Genomic DNA, 10,636 nt, shown 5'->3' with positions numbered 1-10,636 from the left:
ACATAACAGCAACAACATAGTGACCCCTCCTTGGGTTTCCAAGGCAATATCACTGTGGGAGTAGATTGCCCAACCTTCCTTTTGAGGAGTGGCTGATGGGTTTGAACTGCCAGCCTCCTGGTTAGCAATCAAGTGCCTTAGGCACCATGTTACCAGAGCTTCTATATGTATATATATTTATCTGAAGGAAATGGCTCACAGATTGCAGAGACTGGCAAGTCCCAAGTCTGTGGGTCAGATGTCAGGCTACAGTATTTTCCTTCCTCACATAGCTGCAGGATCTGACAATCCAAGATTGGCAGGTAAATGACAGGCTGCTAGCTCACACAGTTTGCAAAGACTTAAAATCCCAAGACAGGCAGGCAATATTGCAGGCCACTGGTTCATGTCCAAAGAACTAGAAGTTGGTTGATAATGAACCAGACACAGGATCCAGATTGAGCCAAAAGCCAGAGGGCTTTGTCAGAACATCAGTATATATTGGAAGCAAGCCACACCCCTGAAGAAACTCTCTTTCAACTGTTGGGCTGCTCATAGAGATCTCATCATGGAGGTGACTACATAATAACTGCCAAACTGCTGAGAGTCATAACCCAGGCAAGTTGACACACAATGTTAACTATCGCATGCCCCAAAATATAGGAAATATATATTCTCTATAAATGCATGTGGAATAGCCACTCAGATAGATCATATTCTGGGTCATAAAACAAATATTAACTCATTTAAAACAAGTGAAATTATACTAAACATGTTCTCTTACTACAGTGGAATTAAACTAGATTCAGTAACAGAGGATATCTTTTAAAAAAACCACAAAAACAAATCTTAAATATTTGGAAATTAAATAGCACACTTCTAAACAACTTATGAGAGAAGCTTTGGTGGCATAATGGATAAGGCATTTGAGTGCTAACTGGAAGGTTAGCAGTTCAAACCTACCAGCTGCTCTGTGGAAGGAAGACTGGGTGATCTACTTGCATAAAGATTTACAGCTTCAGATATGCAATGGGTGTTGCTATGAGTTGGAAATGACTTGATGGCAGTGAGGTTTTTTTTTTTTTTTTCTTCTTTTAAACAACTTATGTACCAAACAGAAAATAACAAGGGGTTTAGAAAATTGAATAGTAATTAAAACATTGTTGTTGTTGTTGTTATTTGCCGTCGAGTCGGCCCCGATTCATAGCGACCCCTCCTTGGGTTTCCGAGGCAGTATCACTATGGAAGTAGGATTGCCCAACCTTCCTTCCAAGGAGTCGCTGGTGGGTTTGAACCGCCAGCCTTCTGGTTAGCAGTCAAGTGCCTTAGGCACTATGCTACCAGAGCTCGCAATTAAAACATAGCATACCAAAATTTGTGGAGCAGAGCCAAATGAATGGAAATTTATATGATTAAATACTTGTATTAAAAACCAAGAAAAATTGCAAAATAATAGCCTATGCATCACATAAATAAATTAGGAAAAGAAGAGCAAATAAAACACCTAATAAGCAGATGAAAGACAATAATGAAGATCAGAGAAGCAGAAAAACAGTAAAACCACTCTAAGAATGTGAAAAGTTATAAACCTCTAGGCAGACTGACTGATCAAGAGAAAAAAAATGATGTGACACAAATTACCAATATTAGGAATGAGAGAACATCATTAATCCAGAATTAGACAGATAGTAAAGGAATATTGTGAACTGCATTATGCCAATAAATGTGATAAATGAAATATACAAATTCCCCCAAAGACTTAAACTACAGAGATTATTCAAGAAGAAACAGATGATGTTGATATGTCTAAGGAACTCTTGTGGCATATTGGGTAAGGCATTTGGTCAGTGGTTCAAACTCACTAGCTGCTCACTGGGAGGAAGATGAGACAATCTACTTCATAAAGATTTACAGCCAGATATGTGCACACCCATGTTCACTGCAGCACAATTCAGAATAGCAAAGAGATGGAAACAAACTAAATGCCCATCAATAGATGATTGGATAACCACACAGTGATTCATTCACACAATGGAATACTATGCAACATTAAAGAATAATGAAGATTACATGAACCATCTTGCAAGATGGATGAATTTTAGAGGACATTATGCTGAGTGAAATAAGTCAAATGTAGAAGGACAAATGTTGTTGTTTTTTTGTGCTGTTGAGTCAGACCCAACTCATAGTGACCCCTCCTTGGGTTTCTGAGGCAGTATCACTATGGAAATAGATTGCCCCATCTTCCTCCCAAGGAGTGGCTGGTGGATTTGAACCACCAGCCTTCTGGTTAGCAGTCAAGTGCCTTAGGCACTATGCTACCAGTGACCCCACTATTGTAAAAAGTCAAGGAAAGTTTGTTTAGGGAAGGAACTCACTTTGTTGGTTACTGGGGGCGGGAGGGAAGGGGAGAAAAAAAAGTAGAGATCTACAGCCTTGAAAACCCAATGGAGTTCGCAATGTCAAGTTGTCGTACTGTGGTGGCTTGCGTGTTTCCGCAAGGCTGGAGGCTATGCCACCGTTATTTCAAATACCAGCAGGGTCTCCATGGTGGATAGGTTTCAGTGGAGCTTCCAGACTAAGACAGATTTAGAAGAAGGAAGGGACCATCCACTTCTCAAAGAATTGGCCTCTGAGCACCTTATGAATAGCAGTGAAACACTGTCTGATATAGTACTGGAAAACTTCATGAATAGCCCTGAAACATTGTCTAATATAGTGCTAGAAGCTGAGCCCCTCAGGTCAGAAGATGCTCAAAATATGACGCAGAAGAGCTGCTTCCTCAAAGAAAAGTTGACTTTAATGACATGGATAGAGTAAACCTTTCAGGATCTCCATTTGCTAATGTGTCATGACTCAAAATGGAAAGAAACAGCTGCAAACAGCCATAAAAAAAAAAAAAAAAAAAGAAGGGAGTTCTGGCCTAGTGCCTAAGGCATTTGACTGCTAATCAGGAGCTTGGCAGTTCAAACCCACCAGCTTCTCCTCGGAAGGAAGATTGGGCAATCTACTTCCATAGTGATACTACCTTGGAAACCCAAGGAGAGGTTGCTATGACATGGAATGTATGAAGTATGAATCAAGGAAAATTGGAAGTTGTCAAATATGAAATGGAATGCATAAAGATTGATATCATAAGCATTAAGGAGCTGAAATGAACTGTTTTTGGGCATTTTGAATCAGACAACCATATGATCTACTATGCCAGGAATGAAAAATTGAAGAGGAATGGTATGGCACTCATTATCACAAAGAATGTTTCAAGATCTATCCTGAAGTACGATTCTGTCAGTGATAGGATAATATCCATACGCCTACAAGGAAGACCAGTTAATACTATTATTATTCAAATTTATGCACCAACCACCAGAGCCAAAGATGAGGAAATTGACAATTTTTACCAACTTCTACAGTCTGAAATTGACCAAACATGCAATCAAGATGTGCTGATTATCACTGGTGATTGGAATGCAAAAGCTGGAAACAAAGAAGAATCATTGGTAGTTGGAAAATTTGGTCTTGGTGATAGAAATGATGCTGGAGGCAGCATTAGAATTTTGCAAGACTAATGACTTATTCATTGCAAATACCATTTTCAACAACATAAATGGTGGCTACACACGTGGACTTCATCAGATGGAATATACAGGAATCAGATGCACTACATATGTAAAAAGAGGCAATGAGAAGCTCAATATCTTCAGCCAAAACAAGGCCAGGAGCTGATTGTGGAACAGACTATCAACTGTTCATATGTAAGTTGAAGTTGAAGTTGAAACAGTTCAAACAAGTCCATGAGAGCCAAAATATGACCTGATTATATCCATCCTGAATTTGGAGACCGTCTAAAGAATAGATTTGATACATTGAACACCAACGATTGAAAACCAGAATTGTGGGATGACATCAAGAACATTATCCATGAAGAAAGCAAAAGGCCATAAAAAGATAAGAAAGGAAGAAAAGACCAAAATGAATCTCAGAAGATACTCTGAAACTTGCTCTTGAACAGAGAGTAGTTAAAGCCAATGGAAGAAATGGCAAGCTAAAAAGCTGAACAGAAGATTTCAAAGAGCATCTCGAGAAGACAAAGTCAATGATTACAATGAAATGTGCAAAGACCTGGAGTTAGAAAACCTAAAGGAAAGAACAAGCTCCTCATTTCTCAAGCTGAAGGAACTGAAGAAAAAATTCAAGACTTGAGTTGCAGTATTGAAAATTGTATGGGCAAAATACTGACAGATGCAGTAAATATCAAAAGAAGATGGAAGGAATATAGAGAGTCATTGTACAAAAAAAGAATTCAGGATGTGGCATATGATCAAGAACCAATGGTATTCAAAGAAGAAGTCGAAGCTGCACTGAAGGAATTGATGAAAAGCGAGGCTCCAGGAATTGACAGAACACCCATTAAGATGATTCAGCAAAGAGATGCTGCACTGGGGACACTTACTCCTGTATGCCAAGAAATCTGGAAAATAGCTAGCTGGCCAACTGACGGGAAGAGATCCATATTTGTACCCATTCCAAAGAAAGATGATCCCACTGAATGTGGAAATTACCAAACATATCATTAATATCACATGCAAGTAAAGTCTTGCTGAAGATAATTAAAAAACCATTGCAGCAGTACATTGACAAGGAACTTCCAGAAATGCAAGCCAGATTTAGAAGAGGATGCAGGATGATATATATATATATATATAAAATTGCCAATATCACATGCATGTTGGCTGAAAGCAAAGAATACCAGAAAGATGTTTACTTGTTTTTTATTGACTATGCGAAAGCATTTGATTGTGTGGATAATAACAAATTATGGATAACATTGCCAAGAATGGGAATTGCAGAATACTTAATTGTGCCTTTGAGGAACCTGTATGTAGACCAGGAGGCTGTTGGTGGAGATGTTGCATGGTTTAAAATCAGGAGGGGGATGCAGCAGGTCGTATCCTTTCACCATATTTATCCAAACTGTATGCTGAAGAAATAATCTGAGAATCTGGACTATGTAAAGAAGAACGAAGCACCATATTTGTGGGAAGACTCAACAACTTGCAATATGCAGAAGACACATTCTTGTTTGCCGAAAGTGAAGATGACTTGAAGCACTTACTGATGAAAATTAAAGACTGCAGCCTGCAGAATGGATTACACCTCAACACAAAGAAAATTAAAATCTTCATAAATGGATCAATAAGCAGCAGCACAGTAAGTGGAGAAAAGATTGAAGTTGTTAAAGATTTCATATTACTTGACTCCAGAATCAACACCAATGGAAGAAGCAATCAAGAAATCAGACAATGTATTGCACTGGGCAAATCTGCTGCGAAGAACTTCTTTAAAGTGGTGAAGACCAAAGATGTGTTTTTGAAGACTAAGGTGCTCCAAACCCAAGCCATGGTATTTTCAGTCACCTCTTATGCATGTGAAAGCTGGACAGTGAATAAGGAAGACTGAAGAACAGTTGATGCTTTTGAGTTGTGGTGTTGGCAAAGAATACTGAAAGTGCCAGGGACTGCCAGAAGAATGAACAAACCTGTCCTGGAAGAAGTGCTGCTGGAATGCTCCTTGGAAATGAGAATGGTCAAACTTCATTTGACCTGTGTTTGGTCATGATGTCAGAAAGGATCATGCCCTGGAAAAGGATTTCAGGCTTGGTAAAGTGGAGGGTCAATGAAAAAAGGAAAGTCCTCAATGAGATGGATTGACACACTGGCTGCAACGATGGGCTCAGGTATAGCAAGCATTGTGAAGCTGGCACAGGACCTGGCAGTATTTTGTTCTGCTGTGCATAGGGTTGTTAAGAGTCACCACTGATTCAAAGGCACCTAACATAATAAGATGAAAAATCAAAAAACCAAACTCATTGCTGTCGAGTCATATTTGTCTCATAGCAACCCCTCCTTGGGTTTCCAAAGGTGATATCTCTGTGGAAGTAGACTGCCCAATCTTCCTTCTGAGGAGTGGCTTGTGGGTTTGAACTGCCAGCCTTTTGGTTAGCAGTCAAATGCCTTAGATACTACACCACCAGAGCTCCTACATAACAAGAAAGGAGTGTGTTAAGGCATTTGACTTGTAATCAGAAGGTTGGTAACTCAAACCTACCAGCTGCTCCATGGAAGGAAGATGAAGCAATCTACTTCCATAACAATTTACAGCCTTGGAAACCCAAAAGGGGTCTTTACAAGTGGGAATCAATTTGATGGCAGTGAGTTAAGACAGGAGGGAAAATAATGAGGGTTGGAGGAGAAGTTGATGTTAAAGATAATGGAGTGGAACAGCAGTTTGGAAAAGTTGGACATTTGGGACATCTTTAACCTCTGCCTCAGGGACCAGCCTTGTGCTGATCCTTCTGAAAAAATTATTTGAGCAGAGGGTAACACTGACATTAGATCTTAGGAATGTGTATCCACCAGCCTCTAGTAATAAACAGTTTATTAATCCAAAAGGAAGATGTGCCAACACGCCCACATTTTAAGATCATTAAACATCTCTAGTTATTTTACAAATGGCTTGTTTTCAATAAAGTACCCAATACATTCTATCCCAAGCATTAATAAAACAAACCTGTTGCCGTTGTGTCAATTTTAACTCATAGTGATCCTACAGGACACAGTGAGTTAATCACTGCATCACCAGGGCTCCTTCTCAAGCACTACTTTGCCTTAATTATTTTTAAATGATGTCAAGGAAATTTCATCCATATGTACTTGCTTCCAAGATGTTTATTGAGTCAATTGTTGTGTGTAACAATTGTTATTATTCCCCTTCAATATCAGAGCCCTGGATATGATTTTAAAATATGTTTTTTCTTGTTAAAGAGGAAGTCATTTTTTTTAGGACAATCTTGCTCATAACCAAAGGGTTATAACCAAAACTAGAACTTCTGAATCAGTTTTGCATTTCTTCTTTGTTACTCTATGTCACTTCCATTTGACAATGCATGAAGTATGTAACTAGAAACATTTTCAGATTAGGAATGGCTTGAAGAATCCAGTCCTAACTATTTTACTCTTTCACTCAACAGTTATAAGGTCATTTGTAACTGAAGTAGACATTTCTCCTAACATACTCCCTGCCATTAAGTAGTTTTTCCTCTGTGTTTAAGTTCCTTGAAAATCCCTATGTACAGCTAAGCAAATACATATAATACTCTAGAAAAATATAAATGAATGACAAATAAATGATTTAAAGTTGTCACTCTAGACTTGGAACTCTAACATATTTTTAAATGTAACTGTTTATACTACATATATTATACAATAATTGTGTGAATAGCAAAATGGAGAGGTTCAACTGTGAAGTACATTCACTTTTAAAATGACAAATTTACTTTATTTTAATGCATTAAAGGAGAGAAAGTTAAATGGTTTGTGTACATGCTAGATAAGATTTAGTTATTTACTTAAATTATTCTAGGTGATTAAAATAATCTTTTTTGTTTTCAAAGTAAATTACTGAAAATGCATTTTTCTTTTGACATTGTACATGTTGTGCATTTCAAGGTTGTACATCTTGTCAAACTTGGTCAAAACATATTCTTTAAGCTCCAGATTATCCCAGAAGACAGTTGACTGTTGACTAGTAACCTGTATGGTAACCTGTGCTTAAAGCTTTTCCAGGGAATGAAAAGACCTAAGCCACTTTGCCGTGGATGAAAGAGCTGCCCAGTGACCCAATAAAATGAGACATTAGAGACTATCTGCTCCTGCTAAATATGATGGTTGGGCCATGAAAAGTATATCTGATTTCTAAATTGCAGTTTGATTTCTTTCTTCTCTGAGGAAGAGTTTTTCATACAGATTTTTTGTTGTGCCCCAGAATACAAATTTGCAAAGAATGTTTTAAGTACTTATTATACACAGACTACAATAGTTCTGGTGGAATCATTATAACCTACTAGGCAAGTGTTCTTGTTGTTGTAAGTTACCTTTGAGTCACTTCCCACTCATATTTAACAACCCCAAAGTGTGCAAAGAATTTAGTGCTACTTAAAATATTTAATTTGTATTTTAATGGTAGTTTCTAATACAATAAATATAATCAGTTACATCAATAATATGTGTTTTAAAGTCTTTGATAAATACTTGCATAGTCTGCTTTACAAGAAAGTCCATAAATGAGTATTTACACATCTTTAGAACCATTACAATCTATCATGCCATCTCCTTTACACTTCTATGAGGAATTTCTTCCATTAAAAGAAAAAAAAAACTGTTATAAAAGGAAAGTAACAACTTTTAAAAAATACTCTTACAGAAAATCTCCAAAGCTGGGAAGCTCAAGTGAAGGCTAACACTTAATTCTTCACTTTTTCTGCTTATTCCTATGTGTTGGAGGGATCTCAGATCAGTATGGTAGGAACCATATGTGCTGCAATAACGAGATACAATGGAACAAGTTACGGATGGAGTGTCATCTTGGCATCCCCCTCTCCAAACTTCTCCCTCTCTCCAGTTTAGTGTAAACACAGTACAAAAGCACTTTCGAAGTCTATCCCTATAGTACTTTTTGGTCCATTACAATTTCAGTTGATTTGGTCATAGTATGAGATGACTTCAAATCTTTCTAGGAAATAAAATAGGCTTATTCAGCTGTAAGCACGTGCGTAAGCACGTGATTGTATTACCTGGTTAAAACATGTTCAGCTGAATTATTAATTTTCTGTCTTGTTAAGAATTGGATTCATGGCTGGAAGTGAAAATGCATGCAATGTAAAAATATGCTGGAAAACAGTTGTAAAAACCATCATTAGGTCTCAGCATTGCATGACTTCTTGTTAGACAGAGTGACACGTTTCTTAAAGCAGGATCAGCTATCATTTTCACAGGTTTACCCAAATTGTTTATATTGTAAATTATATATTCTAAAAATTTAGGTGACAGAAGGTTTAATTTATATACTACAAATGCTGGGAGGATCAGGGGAACTATACCTAATATCTTGGAGAAATTATTCAATATTTTCTAGGACTGTTGGTCCAAGTTGGAAAACCTCTTCTAACACTCAGTGAGTTTAGCAACCATTAGAGTTTATTTTATATTGAGAAATCATGGTTTCCATTTATTAGCACTTATTCAGGCTTCCCCTTATGGAAGCTATGCTATGGAAAGTGATAAGGGAGTTATAAAGATGAGTGCATAAGAAAAGAAGCAGGAATTATTATTACTGCTTGTTTATTTCTTCAGTGTATTCTTTATTATTACAGCAATGTTTTGCAGGTACATTTTTGCAGTTCATTTTATAATAACAAATATAAAAGCATTTACTAGAGACATGTAAAATAGTTAAGAGTCATGATAAATTCATTTTCCCTTCTAGGAGATTTATTATTAAATTTGTGTAGTCCTACTTTCTACCTATGCCAAGAGTAGAGTTTCTATTTTAATGTTGTAAAATGTTATGTCTCATTCTTTCAAATACTAAACAAAGAATCAATCAAGTTTTAATAGAGAAAATTAGTAAGAAAAGAAAAAAAAAATTAAGCAACTGAATAATTTTCTAGATACATTACATTTTAAAATAAATACTTTTGCAGTATCAAAGAACAAACTTGCACTTACTTATGATGAGCAACAAAATGACTGGAAGTGTTTGTTAATAAGCTTGTTGTTTAAGATCAGGAAATTTTCCCCAGGGTACCAAATATATAAAGCAGGATTATTAGAATGAAAATGATTTAGAAATACCCTCTTACCAAATAGATAGAAATAATATAAACATACTTGAGAGGGTCATCAAATTGCAATGATAGCAATTGGACAAGTCACTGTCATGTGTGAATTTCAGTGTCCTCATAAAATGGAACTAAGAAAGTTTGCTTTTATGACTATGAAGGAAGATTCTCTGGCACTTTGTATATGTGCCAAATGCTCAGTGAGTATTAGATAACATCATCATTATCATCAGCATTGTCTTTGTCACCATCTTCATTTTAATCATTATCACAATTATCAACCTCACTCTGTGAATGTCGGGTTCAATGGTTGCTTGAATAGTTGTTCTTCGGCTGATGAATACTTTTTAGTGGTTGTTGCTGTTAGTTGTTGAGTTGTTTCTGATTTGTGGACAGAATAGAACTGCTTCATAGGGTTCTTGGCTTTGGTCTTAATGGACATAAATCACCAGGACTTTTCTTCTGCTGTGCTGCTGTGTGTCTTCAATCCATCAACATTTAAGTTAGCAGTTCAGTGCAAAATGTTTGCGCCACTTAGGGACCTATTTTTTAGTGAATGCGTATCTTCATTATAGTAACAGTTTCAGAATCTATCATTCATTAATTCATTCATTCTGTAAGTATTGATTTAGCACATAAAATATGGCCGGAGCAGGAAATATCATGCTGAGTAAAACAGACCCTTTATTGTCCTATGGGACTTGTTGCTTATGTACATAAATCTGATGACCATACAGATAACTTTCATTTTATCACTGATATAAATGCGTAAATTAGAGTTACATAGATGTTGCTATGACAGCATATTATGTGGGAATTTGGCCTAGTCAGAAAGGTCATGGAAGTCTTCCTGAAGAAGTGTCATTGGAGTTGAGATTGGCAGAAAGAATAGATCAAGGTGTGAGAGAAAGAATGTTTAGGCAGAAGGAACACCATGTAAAACAGGAGGGAACATGGCATATTCAAGGAAGTGACAAA

Source organism: Orycteropus afer, unplaced genomic scaffold (genome assembly GCF_000298275.1).
Source record: "Orycteropus afer afer isolate SDZICR_OR568_19922 unplaced genomic scaffold, OryAfe1.0 scaffold00023, whole genome shotgun sequence".
Classification (NCBI taxonomy): Eukaryota; Metazoa; Chordata; class Mammalia; order Tubulidentata; family Orycteropodidae; genus Orycteropus; species Orycteropus afer.
This window is presented reverse-complemented; position numbering follows the sequence as displayed.